Below are 15,603 nucleotides of genomic sequence, written 5' to 3' on the forward strand. Positions count from 1 at the left end.
AGGAGATTGATCAGCCTTTCTTTTAGACATTGTAACAAAAAGAGAAACTGAATTGTTCAGGTGACCGTCAATAGCTACTTTAAAATCAAGCATTGTAATAAGGAAATTAGATAAAGATATAATTTACGTACTGCCCTGACCTCCTTTGTTAGTAGTTCAACTTTTGAGGGCTTGGATGGCCCTAGTGCTCGCTCCTTCAAGGTAATCCAGGATTTTGAGGAAGTTATTTTGTCTTTGGTTATCTCACTTTTTTTGACGGAAAGCCTTTCCCCACCAGCGCCCAACCAGTTTACCTCATATCCATCGGCATTCCTATGACCCTATCATTGATTCCAGGAATAAGCTCCTACTTGGGGAACTTTGTCATATAGCAAGGCTTGAATCAGGCCCCCACGTTTGTGCTCTTTGTTTGAACAGGACCACACCTCTTCATTGAAAATTGATTAAATTGCATCTGTACACCCAGGAATGCTCTCATTGACATAGATTGGTTTATGCTGCCCTTGTCAACTATTCGCACCAACTCTGGAAATTGGCTTTGGCTGACCATCGAGAACGCGACTTGCTGTGTGCCACTTAATCCGCATGGGCCAAGTATGTAATCAAAATGTTGGGGGGGGGATATTCGCCTTCTATGAACATCTGTGTGCCTTCCCGGAGCAGTTGGTCTTATATCCTTTGCACAGAGGAAATTTCCAAGCTTATTGTTACCAGCAAGTCCTCACTGGCAACCAGACCCGATGGCCTCAGCAGTGATGTCCTCAAAAAAAGACCCTGTCTGCTGGGGCTCTGCACTAAACAGCCTCTTCCACTGGATTGAAGAGTCTCAATCGCTTCCATCCTCATGGAGAGACAGTATCATCGTCACCATCTGGAAAAAGGGTGATCGATCATTACCTGGTAATTATCCACTCCTTGCGATGCTGGACGTCTCTTCCAAAATATTTTCTTGCATGCTACTCTCTGACCTTTGTGCTTGGGCCGCAGAATTAAAGCTTATCCCTTTTAACCAAACCGGTTTCCAACGGGAGCTCAGTGCGACTACCCACTGCTTTGCCCTTCACTCTGTTATTTAACAGGCCTGGCTTAACAGGAAGTGCTCTGTTTACACTGCATTCATTGACTTCAGTGCTGCTTTTGATTCCGTTAATCGCAATAAACTCTGGCTGAAGCTTTCTTCATGGAACATTCCATCTGACCTGTTGTCAATGATTATTTTACTCCACACTGATCCCAGGTTTAAGGTACGCTTGGACCAGACGGTGCTACATCACCATGGATCCAGACGGTCCACGGCGTGAAGCAGGGTTGTATTCCTGCCCCCCTTCTGTTCATCCTGTATTTAGCAGACATGGGCCAGACCTTGATTCATTCATCTCTATTCCCCCTAAATTGGGGGATTCTCCCCTTCAATGGCTGTGCCACGCAGATGACATTATCCTATTGGATCTCACTCCTGCGGGCCTTCATGCCTCCCTTGATGCTTTAAAGAGCTATTCTGACTCCTTGGATCTTGTGGTTAACATCAAAAAGACCAAGATTATAGTATTCCACCATACATACAAATAAAAAAAAAATCTATAAACCTAAAACTCAAGGTTAAAATCAATGTTTCAATTGGTGCAATTTGAAAGGTGCAAAAAATCAACAAGAAGGAAACAACGAAAGTCTAATAGCAGCAATTTTGACAAATTAAAAAAGTAATATCCTGTTTAGACAGCCGCAGTTCATGGGCAAAGGCGCGCCCAACAGTTAAGCGGCTGCCCTAGTCCGACTATCCCTTTTACCCCAGTGAAATGTCCAGATGTAATCAGTAAAACAACCAAATGTCCAGACAAAATCAAAACAGCGCTCTACAAGCAGCTTGGGTGCATTTTAACACTTAAGATGGGAGCTCTGATCAACACAAATGAGCGCCAACTCAGGCAAGTCTGGTGCATGGTCCTTGATAATTAAGTTCATCGACGAAGACAAAACTTAAAATGGGTTTAGAGTTCATCTGCAAATGAGCTCTTTCTCTTCATTTTCGCCCTCTGGCATCTCAGTTATCAGTTCAAAGCCCTTGACAGGACCATCATTGTTTAGATGAAATATTCATGCAGGTTCTGAGGAATGCTTACCAGGCCAACCCCCTATCCTCGGTGTTTCTGCCTCATTCCTCTGGTTATGTCTTTATCTCCGAGGTCACCGTGCCCTTAGCGCGGGCTTCCCTTCGACGTCCGTATTAGCGTGCCGCTACCTCCATCCTCGTTATCACTCTCAGGGCTCCAGCTGGTCACAAGGTTCCCCCCAGCGTTGTTGTTGCAAATGTTCTTGATTTATTTTTATTTTTTAAGTATTGCTGGCAATGCAGCGCGTTAGTTTGAACACTTGCTGTCCCTAAAAGAGCAGGCCAGTCAAAGAAACATTCACGGCAGGCCTAACTCAGCCTCTGCAGGTTCTTGTGCTGTGTAAAGCCACAGTGAGTGCCACCTAAAACTGGTCCAGTGATGGAAGCTAAGCGGGCTCCAATGTGGGCGCCTCCTTGATGAGCGGCTGTGTGGCAGCACTGTACATTAAAAACAAGAGAGGTAGCTCTGACATGCAGAGCCTGTAGCCCACAAAGTGTTTGTCCCCTCCCTTCAGGGGATTGCTGGGTTGGGGTACGTGTGTATTTTCAGCCAGGTTGCTTGGACTTTACATGATCGATGTAGGTGTGACATGTGGGTGAGATTTTTGAATGTGGCAAAAACTTCTGTCACTCACTACTAGGGTTTTGAAAGCCATGTGATGCATTTTTCCTGCCTCAGTCATTATAACGTTTGCCTGCGGGTGAAAGTGCTGCTAATTCCGTGACCGGAACCTTTGACGCACCGCAAAAAAGTACACGTTTGCCTGTGGGGGTCACTGATTTACCCCCAGCCAAGAGCAGGAGGTAAATCAGGCCCACACTGGCAATAAAATGCTGATATTACCGTCAGCGGTAATACCGGTGCCAGTTATATCGGCAATCTCCTATTCAGCCACCTGCAACATCCTGTGAATTCTGAGATATCAGGCGGTGGAAACGGTAGGTCAGTTTGCCGCTATCCCGCCGGAATTGCTGGCAGGATACCGACAAACGTATAATGAGGCCTCTTCTGCACCCTTCAAATATTTGATTTGTTTACGGTTTGGCCTTCGCCATGGGACGTAATGTTAAGGCTGAGGGTGTGGGAGTGATCCAGTGCATTAAGTGTTGCCAGTGGCACCAGAGTTAATTTATCCTGGTTCCAGTTTTCACAACTGATCTTGTTATGTGTTTGATAAACTCAGTTTTCTCCCAGAATTTTGGCTTCTCAATCTGCAAGTTGATCATCGGCTGTCACATTTATTGCAAGATTATTCCAAACAAGAATAGCCAGTAACCTCCTCCAGCAATGTTGTTTAATGAGGGGTTTTCTAAATGATATATGTTTGCCAAAAGAGAATTTGCTGCAATCGTTGCCATCAAAGAGGTCTGAGAGGGCAGAACAGGTGTGCACAGCGCTTTGGCGATGGCGCTATGTAAGTAACATATCACTATCATTATTACTCCGAGAAAGTTTTCATGCTGATGTGCTATAGATGATTCAACCCTCTTCAGCTGTCAAAATTCATTGATTGATCTAACATTTCCGGTTACCAGACATTTGGTCGAAAAAAAATGGTCGACAGGACAATTGGTCGAAACCATTTGGTTGAAAACCAAATGGTCGAATTTTTAATGTTTTTTTATTTTTACTTTTTTTTTGGGGGGGGTCCCACCAACCCCCTTTTTTTTCTAAAAAAACCCTTCTTTTCCCTAAACCAAAACCTAAAAAATATATATATAAATAAAAAAAAATTCGACCATTTGGTTTTCGACCAAATTACGTCGACCATTTGTCTTTCGACCAAATGTCTTTCGACCAAATGTCCGGACACCACATTTCCTGCCCAGACATTGCAAGTCATACCCAGAAGTCGTTTTAGCGTTCGGCATTGCTTCTACCGCTTTCACAAGTGGGGCGAAAGTGTTCATTAATTATCCCTTTCATTTTGAACCCTCTGTTACACCTGGAATGCCTGCTTGTAGATGTACTGATGGGGATCGCAAATAGTCATGGGGGGTGCATGTTCATAAAATGGGTGAGAAGAAAACAGGTTATCTAGGGCCCATGGTTCTCACTCCTTCCCTCCCTTCACTTCTATGGCAAGTCCATAGTCTTGCAGGGTCGGTTTTGTTTTAGTTGCTTTCAGCCAGAATGTCACGTTGTTTGCTGTGATTGTTGCAAAAGACTGGAACCACCAACCATGGTGCCTCAGGTAATCTTGAAAGAGGTTGAGTATCAGACTATTAACCATGTGTTGAACTCCAGAATGTGTCTCCATGTGTCCCCAACCTTGGCCGATGCTGTGCCTGCTTCAGCTTTAGTTTCCCAGGACTTCAGGTGACGGCCAAGCTTCCTTCCACGCGAGATTGTCTATGGTGTGATAAACACCTTTGTAGTCTGTATTTCTACTTTCCACCTCCCCACTGCTCCACACAATCTGCTCTCTTTCTCCTGCCATTCTGTTTTTCTTGCTCTTCCACCCACTTCCTCTATAGCCTTCTCATCAAATTGCAGCTCCTCCCTCGACCTCACTTTTCATCACCACTACTCCTTCCGTCCTCCTCTCTTCTCTCATTCTTCACTCTTCTCCTTCCAACCACCAGTCTTGATTTCACCTCTGCTCCACCTGTCACACACTTCACTTCTTCTCTCCTCCACTCTTATGTACCTTCTGTTCCTTCCTCCTCCCCTCTTTCTTTCCTTCACTCCTTTTGTCATCTTCACTTTGCTTTTTTCTGCTTTCCTTCTTTTGCTAGTGCTTCCCACTTTACTCATGTATTCCCCTTACTCCGCTCATTCCTGCCTCCACTGTCAGGATCTCTGCTGGTTCTCCTGTTTCCCTCTCTGTTCCTCCTACATCACCTTTTTTCACCACTCTGCGGTCCTCCTACCACATCCGACCTCCACTCTTACCGCTCTGTTTACTGCTCCACGACGTACTGCTCTACTCCGCCATGCTGCCTTGCTTGGAGCATCTTCCCCACGTTTCTAACTCCCACATTGTCCTGCTGCACCTGACCACTTTTATTTCACCTACGTGCAGGTTGCTGAGTGTTTAACTGGGTGAGGGCCCGCAGATGTGTAGCATATGAAACTGCACCAAGGGATTGGATACTTTATATTGGTGCTAATAATTTCTCAGCTGTTACTTATTGTACAACCCTCCACAACCTGAGACTATTTCAGCCTCATCTGCCATCTTGTATCCAGACCATAGTCTGAGGTTTTGCTGCCAGCTGATGAAACAACCCTCTCTCTCCCTACCTAAATTGTTATGATTTTGGCTTTCTCAACATTGCATGGCCCCGCACAGTGTCCCGCAGGGGACTTGTGAACAGTACTGAGAGAAACACATGTGCATTTGAATCTTCAAACAAGCCAACCGTTCTTACTGGCTCAACTTGATTTGTGGATACTCTCAGTTTTTTTTCTCCCCTTTTACGCAGTGGTGTATCTTCAGACTTGGTCTTATCCTGCTTGGGATATTTCTGGGTAGTATTGTGTGGTACACACACAAAGTCAGTGATGGCCTGTAGTGTCTGGGTGTTCACCGTATACCTCTTCTAGGGTCTACATTACAGATTGGTTGGTCGTCTGGAATCCCCATGGTTACCAAATCCCCATTTTCTAGTCATGGGACCTTGTCACACATGTTTATTGAGACATCATCGAGTAGGGTGCTGGTCAAGTGACCAGACCCTGCCAGTCAGCTGCTACAACCACCACCAGATGTTGCATCTTCCATGCCTCTAATTAAGGACTCCAGGACAGCACCAGTCAGGCAGCATTGTCTAGGTTCTGCCATTCAGTTCCTCCGTCCTCCACCACTTTTCACGCCTGCCAAGCCTTTACTTAAGGACTTTATGCCAGCTCCAGGCAGACAGCATTGAGTAGGATGCTGGCCACTTGACCAGGCCCTGCCAATCAGTTGCTCCACCCACCTCCAGTTTTCATGCATCCAAGTCTCTACTTAAGGACTCCAGGCAGACAGTAGGCTGCTGGTAACTTGACCAGGTTCTGCCGTTCAGTTGCTCCCCCACCACCAGTTTTTATACCTTCCAAGCCTCTACTTAAGGACTCTAGGCCAGTTCCAGACAGACAGCTTTGAGTAGGCTGCTATTCACGTTACCAGACCCTGCCACTCGTGTCTTCCAAGCCTCTACTTAAGGACTATAGGCCGTCTCCAGGTAGACAGCATTGAGTAGGCTGCTGGTCACTTGCCCAGGACCTGCCAGTCAGGTGCGCCACCCACCACCAGTTTTCATGCCTTGCAAGCTTCTACCTAAGGACTGTAGGCAGGTTGCAGGCAGACAGCATTGATTAGGTTGCTAGTCACCTGACCAGGCCCTGCCACTCAGTTGCTCCACCCACCACCAGTTTTTGCACATCTATATATTGACTCTAGGCCAACTCCAGGCAGACAGCATTGACTATGCTGCTGGTCACATGACCAGGCCCTGCCACTCAGTTGCTCCGCCCACAACCTATTTACACAGTCCTCCTTTAGCATCCTCATCGCAGGCTACCGCATCCAACATGCCAACCGCCCAAGAGGGACAGAAGGCGGAGTAGCAATCATCCACAGGAGTGATTGGCTATGCTCCATCATCCCTCTCCCAGAACAAGCTAGTTTGAATCACTGTCGCTGGTTCCCTTTATTGCGCAAGGAATCCATCACCTTCCACCTCATCTGCTATGCAACTGGTGGACACTCATGCCCCCTGAAAACCATCCGGGCTAGGACCAAATATCCTCCCCTTGGTACACCTCCAAGCTAGCCTCCAACCAATGCTCAAGCAGAGCCCTAGAGAAACAGTGGCACAAAACCCATAACCTAGTAGCCCTCTGTGACGGTGTCTTTAAATGTGGTAGACTCACGTATACAGTAATACCTATTGAAGGTATAACCAGGAAGTCCTGTTTGTATGATCAGTGTATGGACTTTCCTCTAATGGCCCTGGCTGTCATGTTTTGTTACCTAGGAGACGGGGTCTCGCGTTGAAGAAGGAGAAAAGGACGGTTATGCCTGGGCGTATTGAAGAGGAGTCTTGAAAAGGAAGACGCTGTTGGCTTCGGCCTGAAATTTAGATATATAGATACAAAGTTGCGCCGTTGCGCAGTTTGACGAGTTTTTTTTTTGTGAGTTTCAACACAGCGATCGTTGTCGCTTACTTGGCCGAGAGAAACGCTGCGCTGAATCAAAAGAAGACAGCCGTGTCCGGAAGGGAACAGCTAATCGCGGACGTTGCTGAAGAAGGAAGCAGTAGGCGCCGTTGTGCCGGAAACGCCGCGCTGAACCAACGAAGACAGCCGTGTCTGGAAGGGAACAGCTGATCGCGGATGTCGTTGCAGAAGGAAGCAGTAGGCGCCATTGCGCCGGTAAACAAGTAAGATCAGGAAATCACAAGGGAGAACCCGATGATGTCTTGCTACTAGTGTCAGACCCCCCTGAATGAGGGATAGTGTTACAGACTTCAGGGAACTGTAAGTAGGGAAGCCGCTCTGTTTAATGGACATCCCTATGGGGTCGAATGCCTGATAAAGACTGCTATACGTCGCTGTGTAGATAAACAGCCACCTGAAGAATTTCTTTGAGAGTATAACTATAAGGAGATGAAGAGTGTGAGATGTTGAATCCAATATCCCTATGAGCAGGAGCTAAGTTAAGAGGGGAGTTTAAAGGCGTCTTTACCGCTTCCTATGAAACGAAATACATCGTGTAAGAGAAGCTGCATGGACTCTGTGCCTGTGTGTTCTGAACAGGGACTACCAACATTAGCCTCTGCAAATATATTACCAGAAGTGTTAGAAAACATGTTTGTGCAAAGTGAAAAACAAACATAGAAGGTTACCCTGAGGAAAAGAGAATATAAAAAATTAAGCTGAGGAAGTCGAGGGAAAAGTCACTGAATAGAGAAAACTGTATTATGGAATGAGGGAAGTAACATCAGACCACAAAGGATGGAGTTAATGTAGATTAAAGAGACAGACAACTTACCTTGAGCCGGAAGAGATGCCAATCTTGATACCAAGTTTGCAAGATCCAGCATTAAAGACGTATCCTTTTCTTTAAAACTGCATAGGAAAGAAAGAAGAAAAACACTGTTAATAAAATTATTTGGGTTCTCGTTGAACTCCATACAAACTACTTGTTGACTCAGACTTTTATTTATACAATATTGAAGACAGGCTATCACAGTTTGGTGTCAGAAGTGGGATAGAGAGAACGCAATGGAGGAACTTATCAAGACCCTAAGTGAGGGGCAACAACTGTCACAGCAGGCCCTGCAAATGCAGAATCAACAGGCCCAAGCGAACAGACTAGCCTTTCAGCAAGCATTACAAATGCAACAAGCACAATTATTAGAAGTTACTAATACCAGGAACAACCCTCAAGTACCTACATCTGTCTTGCAAAAATACGCGACTGGGGAAGATCCAGCCCATTTTTTTGTAAACTTCGAAAGGGTAGCTAGGAACGCCCAGTGGCCAGCCGAGAGATGGTGCCATTACATTGCACCATTAATGACCGGGGAAATGGAGTCAGCCTATCAGGCCGCAAACCCAACGGGAGATACCCTATACGGAGATATGAAGAAAGTGGTGCTGGAACGAATGGGACATGATGAGGAAATGTACCGAATCAAGTTTAGAGAAGTCAAATTGACTGGAGAGGAAACCCCCAGACAGTTATTTTATATGGTAAAGGAACTGGCGGAGAAATGGTTACAACCTAGTCTGACCACTACAAATGAAATAACAGAAAAAGTGATCTAGGAGCAGTTCATTGTGGCCCTTCCCGGTCCTGTGCAGAGATGGGTCAAACAACATCATCGACTGTCTCTACAGGAAGCGGTAGATGTGGCCTCAGCTTATCAGAAAGCAGGACAGGGACGGATGATATCCTATACAACAGCGTATAAAGCACATACAACAAACAATAAAGCTGGGCCTCAACCAAGATGGCCCCACTCCATGCTGAGGAAGCCAGAAGGGGAAGTGCTGCGGTCCAGACCCAACAGTGAGGGCCCCATAAATTATCGTCCTTCCACCACAACCGTTCGAGGACCTCAATGTTTTGACTGCGGAGACTGGGGCCAACTTGCCAGATTTTGCCCAAAGAAACCGAAAACGGAACCAATGGATGTGGGGGTCTTTGACTCCATTAAAGAAAGTGAATATGTTGAACAAGCGCCTGGAAGGCAGTCACAGTACCTATATACGTGCAAGGCTGAGGTGGATGGAAAACCTACAACTGCCCTAGTCGACTCGGGAAGCCTTCAGACTGCCGTGACGTCAGAATTGGTAGGTGAAAGTTATAATTTCTCAGGGGAGATCCCAGTTCGCTGTGTACATGGGGATGTAAAGGCTTATCCATCAAAGTACATACAGATCAAATTGGGAGGGGAGGAATTGGGAGTGAAAGCAGCCGTACTACCCTCTTTACCAAAACCCTTATTAGTTGGGTCCGACAAACCTGAATTTCCTAAGATAATACATGCAATTGAGAAGAGCTGGTGGGAAAAGGCCCCTTTCAGTGAAGAAGAAATCTACGCCCCCTCCTGTAAGCAACCTAAGAGCAAGAAATTGAAGAGAATTCAAAAAAAGGAATGGAAGAATAAGAAAATGCTTCCGTTAGCAGTTGATTGGAGGTTGGAAGAGGATGGCGATAGTTTTAGGTCCGCTCAAGCGCTGGATCCATTACTTCAGTATGCTCGATAGCGAGCATCAGAAGATCCTACGGGACAAGGTCCACGTTTCATAAGAGAGAAGGGGTTGTTATACCGAGTGAGTAAGTCCAGGAGTGGAGATGAGCTGAAGCAACTTCTGGTCCCAAGAAAATATCATCAAACAGTTCTAGAGGTAGCTCACTTACAAGTTGGTGAAGGGCATCTCGGAACGGAAAAGACTACTAGAAAAATTTTGGATAGATTCTACTGGCCAGGCGTATACCAACAAGTGGTTAGGTTTTGTCAATCCTGCGAAGACTGTCAGAAGAAAAATAGAGCTAATATAAAGAAAGCCCAGTTGCAACCTATGCCACTTGTTCTAGAGCCTTTCAGTCGGATTGGACTTGATATTGTCGGGCCTATAGACCCCACGAGAAGAGGTCATAAATACATCCTCGTTGTGGTAGACTATGCCACTCGATACCCAGAGCTTTTCCCTTAAAAGCCACAAATACACAACAGATATGTGATGTATTGATTCCCTTTATTGGACGAGTGGGGATCCCAAGAGAAATCGTCACAGACCGAGGGTCGAACTTCATGCCTAATATCTTGAAGCAAGTCTGTGATATACTAAAAATTGAACATCTAAAAACAGCTGTCTACCATCCCCAGACTGATGGGTTAGTTGAGCGCTACAACCAAACTATTAAACAGATGCTAAGGAAGACAACTTCGCCAGGAAACGGAGACTGGGACAGAATGTTACCATGGATATTAATGACTCTAAGAAACACACCCCAGTCATCAACAGGTTTCTCACCTTTCGAGTTACTGTTCGGAAGATCAGTAAGAACTTTATTAGATGTTCTGAAAGAAAATTGGGAGGAACAACCAGATCAGGAGTTGACTTTAACAGAATACGCATCCCAGTAACAAGATCGAATCGAGAAGCTACAAGCTATAGCTAGAAACAACCTTCTTCAAGCTCAAGTGAAACAAGAAAACTATTATAACCAAAAGGCCCAGTTACATACGTTCAAAACAGGGGATCAGGTACTAGTGCTGATGCCCACCTCAGACAATAAGATGTTGGCCAGCTGGAAAGGACCTTTTGAAATTCAGGAAGTACTGGGGCCTTTAACGTATAAGGTGAAGCAGCCAGGTAGTAGACTGTCTTGTCAAACATATCATGTGAATTTACTTAAAAAATGGATACCTCCAGTGCAAACCGTTGCTATGATTACTAGTGAAGTACCACCAGAAGAAAACTTCCCACAGATTAAGGAGAGGTTTGGTGTGGAAAGCTTAAACATTAACACCGAATTGTCTATCCTACAAAAATCTGATCTGTCTTCCCTCTTACAAGAGTTCACGGCGATATTCTCATCACTACCAGGAAGAAACAAACTGACTTGCCATCGTATAGATACTAAACCTGGATCTATAATAAGGCTCAGACCGTATCAAATACCTGAGTCAAAAATAAAAGCCATCAACCAGGAAGTACAGGAAATGTTAGATTTGGGTATCATCGAGCCATCACATAGTGACTGGAGTTCGCCGGTAGTCTTGGTACCAAAGCCAGATGGCAGTGTAAGGTTCTGCATGGACTTCCGGAAACTGAACGAAATTTCTAAATTTGATGCTTACCCCATGCCACGCATAGAAGATTTATTGAATAATCTAGGGAAAGCCAAATTCTTAACCACCATTGATCTAACCAAAGGCTATTGGCAGATACCGTTATCACCGACCGAAAAGGAGAAGACGGCCTTTGCTACACCTACCGGCCTATACCAGTTTACGGTGTTGCCCTTTGGGTTACATGGAGCACCTGCAACATTTCAAAGGTTGATGAATTACCTCATAAAAGGTCATGAAAATTATGTTGGGGCATATCTTGATGACATCATTATCTATAGTCACTCCTGGCAAGAACATGTAGTTCATCTGAGGAATATACTTACGACTTTGAGACGGGCTGGATTGCACATAAACCCTAAGAAGACCCATGTAGCAACATTCCATACTAAATATTTGGGATACTATGTGGGTCAGGGAATGATTAAACCCCAAGAGGAAAAAGTGAAGGCTATAAAGCAGTTGAAGTTCCCCGAAACTCCAAAACAAGTACGGGCCTTTCTAGGATTTGTGGGGTATTACAGGAGGTTTATCCCGCATTTTTCTACTTTAGCCACTCCTCTAACAGATCTGTTGAAGAAGCCCACTGTACATAAGAACATTTGGGAAACAGTTGAAGCCCGAAAAGCCTTTAATCTTCTAAAAGAGGCCCTCACCAGAAGAGCTGTCTTGCAATGTCCAGACTTTAAGTCTCCATTTCTTCTTCAGACTGATGCTTCAGGAACGGGACTCGGAGCAGTGCTTCTTCAGAATCAAGGCGAAGGGGAAAGACCTATACTGTTCATCAGTAGGAAATTGTTACCACATGAGTTAAGTTACCCAACCATAGAGAAGGAGTGTCTGGCCGTCAAGTGGGTCATTGATGCACTTAGGTACTACCTGCTTGGTCGAGAGTTTATGCTAATTACGGATCATGCTCCCTTGGTCTGGTTAGCCCGTAATAAAGACTCAAACCAGAGGGTTCTCCGGTGGTTTCTTTCCCTCCAGCCCTTCTCCTTTAACAATGTTCATAGACCTGGAAAGCTGCTGTCACAAGCTGATTATTTGTCCAGAGCAGAAACCCTTCCCGAACGTAAGGGTTTAGTAGAGGGGGTGTGACGGTGTCTTTAAACGTGGTAGACTCACCTATACAGTAATACCTATTGAAGGTATAACCAGGAAGTCCTGTTTGTATGATCCGTGTATGGACTTTCCTCTAATGGCCCTGGCTGTCATGTTTTGTTACCTAGGAGACGGGGTCTCGCGTTGAAGAAGGAGAAAAGGATGGTTATGATATGATATGATATGATATGATATGGTATTTGTAACGCGCCTATACACAAGTGTTTCAAGGCGCGACGAGGCAGGGAGGGAGGGAAACAAGGGGAAGACAGACAAACGATCCTACTAGGCCAGGTGTCATTCAGATCGTGCAAGTGCAGAGGTAAGGGGAAAAGGAGAAAGTGCAGGGGGAGGAGGTGGGGGGGGAAAGTGCAGTACAAGGTAAGTAGCGTAATAAAATAATAAATAATAAATAATAAATAAAAGGGCCAGCTGGTGGCAAGTGCGAGGTAAGTGCAGAGCAAGTGCTGGGAAGGGGGCTGTAGGGATGCAGTGACAGTCCCACAATGCAGGAGGAGCCAGGGAGGCAGTGCAAGTGGAGAGTGGCTGGGCCCTGGACCGAGGTCACAGAGTGGCCCAGATGCAGGTTTAGTGCAGACTTCAGTGGGGAGTTTAGCAGGTTTAGCAAGGGAGAGGGAGAGAGAAGGCAGAAGCGAAGAGGAAGGTTTTGAGGTGCTTCCGGAACCGGAGATGGTTCTCCTCAAGTTTCAGGGAGGCAGGAAGGCTGTTCCAGAGGGAGGCCCCTGCTGCGGAGAGAGATCTACCCCCAGCTCGTTGCTTCGAGAAGCGGCTGACCATGAGGGAGTTGGAGACGGATGAGCGAAGGGCTCGTGAAGGCAGATATTTAGGAAGAGAGAGTTGAAGGTATTTAGGCCCCAGGCCCCAGAAGGCCTTGTGGACAATGCAGAGGGTTTTGAACTTAATCCTCGCAGCCACTGGGAGCCAGTGAAGAGATTTCAGTCCTGGAGAGATACGGTCCCTGGGCTTGAGGCCAAGGACAAGTCTCGCAGTTCTGTTCTGGATAAGTTGCAGAGGGCGGAGAGTGGAGGCAGGCAGATTAAGATAGAGGCTGTTACAGTAGTCCAGCCTTGAGAGAACCAGGGCTCGGGAGACAGTGAGCTTCTGGGGGAAGGAGAGGAAGGGAAGAATACCTCTGAGGAGGTGCAGCTGGTAGTGTGACTTCTTAGAGACGTCAGATATATGAGGAGAGAAGGAGAGTGTGGAGTCGAAGATGACCCCGAGGTTTTTAGCTTTGCAGGTAGGGGCAGGAAGGGGGCCAAGGGAGGCCGGCCAGAGAGCTGCAGGAAAGGAGGGAGTGGGTGTGCCGATGAGTAGAATCTCAGTCTTACTGGCGTTAAGGCAGAGGTCGTTGGCGGCACACCATTCCTGGATAGCAGACAGACAGTCGGAGATGAGGGAAGGAGAGGAGGAGGCCGAGGGTAGCCTGAAAATGAGCTGGGTATCGTCCGCATAGCACTGAAAGTGGGGGCAGAGAGCGGCGATGAGGTGGGCAAGGAGTGCCAGATACTGGTTGAAAAGCCAGGGAGAGAGGTTGGATCCCTGGGGGACACCACAGGTGGAGTAAAAGATGTCAGAGAGGAAGGAGCCCATTTGGACCTGGGAGGGTCGACCGGAAAGGAAAGAGGTCAGCCATGCCAGAGCCTGACCAGTGATACCCAGGTTATCACTGCCTGGGCGTATTGAAGAGGAGTCTTGAAAAGGAAGACGCTGTTGGCTTCGGCCTGAAATTTAGATATATAGATACAAAGTTGCGCCGTTGCGCAGTTTGACAAGTTTTTTTTTGTGAGTTTCAACACAGCGATCGTTGTCGCTTACTTGGCCGTGAGAAACGCTGCGCTGAATCAAAAGAAGACAGCCTTGTCCGGAAGGGAACAGCTGAACGCGGACGTCGCTGAAGAAGGAAGCAGTAGGCGCCGTTGTGCCGGAAACGCTGCGCTGAACCAACGAAGACAGCCGTGTCCGGAAGGGAACAGCTGATCGCGGATGTCGTTGCAGAAGGAAGCAGTAGGCGCCGTTGCGCCGGTAAACAAGTAAGATCAGGAAATCACATGGGAGAACCCGACCATGTCTTGCTACTAGTGTCAGACCCCCCTGAATGAGGGATAGTGTTACAGACTTCAGGGAACTGTAAGTAGGGAAGCCGCTCTGTTTAATGGACATCCCTATGGGGTCGAATGCTTGATAAAGACTGCTATACGTCGCTGTGTAGATAAACAGCCACCTGAAGAATTTCTTTGAGAGTATAACTATAAGGAGATGAAGAGTGTGAGATGTTGAATCCAATATCCCTATGAGCAGGAGCTAAGTTAAGAGGGGAGTTTAAAGGCGTCTTTACCGCTTCCTATGAAACGAAATACATCGTGTAAGAGAAGCTGCATGGACTCTGTGCCTGTGTGTTCTGAACAGGGACTGCCAACATTAGCCTCTGCAAATATATTACCAGAAGTGTTAGAAAACATGTTTGTGCAAAGTGAAAAAGAAACATAGAAGGTTACCCTGAGGAAAAGAGAATATAAAAAATTAAGCTGAGGAAGTCAAGGGAAAAGTCATTGAATAGAGAAGAGAAAGAGAGACATTTTTTTAAAACTGTATTACGGAATGAGGGAAGTAACATCAGACCACAAAGGATGGAGTTAATGTAGATTAAAGAGACAGACAACTTACCTTGAGCCGGAAGAGATGCCAATCTTGATAACAAGTTTGCAAGATCCAGCATTAAAGACGTATCCTTTTCTTTAAAACTGCATAGGAAAGAAAGAAGAAAAACACTGTTAATAAAATTATTTGGGTTCTCGTTGAACTCCATACAAACTACTTGTTGACTCAGACTTTTATTTATACAATATTGAAGACAGGCTATCACACCCTCACAAACCTCAAATCCCTCTTCGGCAACCATAGGATTCTGAATATCGAGGCCAAAGCTACTTAATACTCCACCACCATTGCGGCAGCCTCTAACAAGAGCAAAGCTCTCTTTGAAATAGTACAGAATCGTACGAAATCCTCACCTGACCCTGGGGTACAAGCAACTCGGGGAAAAATGTGATGGAATCAACACATTGTTTAATAAC

Source organism: Ambystoma mexicanum, chromosome 6p (genome assembly GCF_040938575.1).
Source record: "Ambystoma mexicanum isolate Mex_15411 chromosome 6p, UKY_AmexF1_1, whole genome shotgun sequence".
Classification (NCBI taxonomy): Eukaryota; Metazoa; Chordata; class Amphibia; order Caudata; family Ambystomatidae; genus Ambystoma; species Ambystoma mexicanum.